A 2043-nucleotide genomic window follows, 5' to 3' on the forward strand; every position below is an offset into this window, starting at 1 on the left:
ACTTCTGGAGCTCAGAGTAAGGGACAGAATATCCTTCTCTCTTTCACTTTTTACCTGGTTAGTATTCATATTTTTGCTTGTCTCTTAGTGTTCTTGCCATGAAAAGCATACTCTACATAGTCATGCTAAGCAACTCTGATTTCAATGGGATTTTTAACCTATTTATATTTTGTGCCTGGTACCAAGTGCAAACTTGTTCATTTGAGTTTACACAGCAAGCAATTTCATCAGTTTTCTACTACAGTTAATTCTATGTGGTTATTTTTCTCTGGTGTAGCTAGAAAGTCAAATTTTACTTCAGCAGGTGATTCAAGTATCTTCATCAACTTTGGCATCTAATGATATGGTATATTTACTGAAAATTGTGGCAAGAATTAGGCCAACATAGACCTCCCTTCTAAAGACTAATTAATAGATGAATATCTCACTTTGATGTAGGCAAAAATCTCAAAAAGATTTAGGTGAGGGAAAGAACAGGTAACCTTAGTAATTTGCATTCTTTGCACACACCTGTAAGCTGGCATTTGAAGAAATTCTCAGCTTTTTAAGGATGGAATTGCTTAATTCTGGCAGTTTGATCTCTGTGGCATTCTATTTTTGGTCCTTCATTTCAGTAGCTCTTTTAGTACCTGGAACAGGTTGTTCATTTATCACCATAGACTCATGCATACAAATAAACAGAGTAAGACTGCTGTTTATAAATTGTTTACATATTACTTAAGGTGACCTTATTTATTTAACATATAGCTGTTTTAAATCCTATTACTGGAGCTTTAGTCTTATTAATGAGATTAAAATTTAGAGGGAGTAATTATATGCATATTCTTAAACAAAATATTTGGAGTTTTTGTAGAGTTTTAATTACAAATTGTTTAACAGTAGTTTCATGATGCATTGTCTGATAGACTACCCAGTGATGAATATTAAGACTATGATACTTTTTAATATTTACTTTTAATACTTCTTCTTTTCAGCCGGCTGGGAAGATGGCGGACATTCAGACAGAGCGTGCCTACCAGAAGCAGCCGACTATCTTCCAAAACAAGAAGAAGGTCCTGTGGGAGAAACTGGCAAGGAGAAGCTCCCTCAGTACTACAAGAACATCAGCCTGTGCTTCAAGACCCCCAAAGAGGCCATCGAGGGCACGTATATTGACAAGAAATGCCCCTTCACTGGTAACGTCTCTATCCGAGGCCGGATCCTGTCTGGCGTGGTGACCAAGATGAAGATGCAGAAGACCATTGTCATCAGCCGCGACTATCTCTACTACATCCGCAAATACAATCGCTTGGAGAAGTGCCACAAGAACACGTCAGCGCACCTGTCTCCCTGCTTCAGGGACGTCCAGATCGGCGACATTGTCACGGTGGGCGAGTGCAGGCCGCTGAGCGAGACAGTGCGCTTCAATGTGCTCAAGGTCACCAAAGCCGCCGGCACCAAGAAGCAGTTCCAAAAGTTCTGATGTCGCCTGGCCACTCCCTCCACCCCAAGGGAATAAAGTTATTTTGGCTCTTAAAAAAAAAAAAAAAAAAAAAAAAAAGACTATGATACTTTTTAATGGATGCTAATATTTAATTAAAAATTTCAGTAATGAAACAGAATTGTATTAATCCAAAGCTAATGTTCTGAATACAAAAATTCTTTATAATAAATTCATTTTCAAGGATATTTTTAATCATATTAAACAGTGTTGATTGCTCAAGACTTCAATTAAAAGGGCTGTTTTTTAATTTTTCTTCATGGGACACAAGTGTCATTATTAAACAATTGTTCCCCAAATGGCAGTTCTCTTAGTACTTGCCTTCATCACCCAGAAACATATCAAATGAAAAAGTTTATGATGAAGGATTCACTTTATGTGACCTAAGTTTAAAATTTCTGTCTTCTGCTCCAGAACAGAAATTAAATTTTATTAGGATAATAAAAAATTTAAAAAATTAAAAACTGTTCCTAAAATTATAATTTTGCCTATTAATCATCTTTCACATGAGTACACCACAAAAATTAAGTATTCATGTAGATAAAATGAAAAGTATGAGAGGG

General features: G+C 36.1%; 1 pseudogene; it reads left to right on the forward strand.

Moving 5' to 3' along the window:
* Nucleotides 1-947: 947 nt before the first annotated feature.
* Nucleotides 948-1540, forward strand: LOC101724314 (small ribosomal subunit protein uS17 pseudogene; annotated as a pseudogene).
* The last annotated feature ends 503 nt before the right edge of the window (nucleotides 1541-2043 follow it).

Source organism: Heterocephalus glaber, unplaced genomic scaffold (genome assembly GCF_053883595.1).
Source record: "Heterocephalus glaber isolate CG9 unplaced genomic scaffold, H.glaber_assembly_v1.0 deba00001509, whole genome shotgun sequence".
NCBI lineage: Eukaryota > Metazoa > Chordata > Mammalia > Rodentia > Bathyergidae > Heterocephalus > Heterocephalus glaber.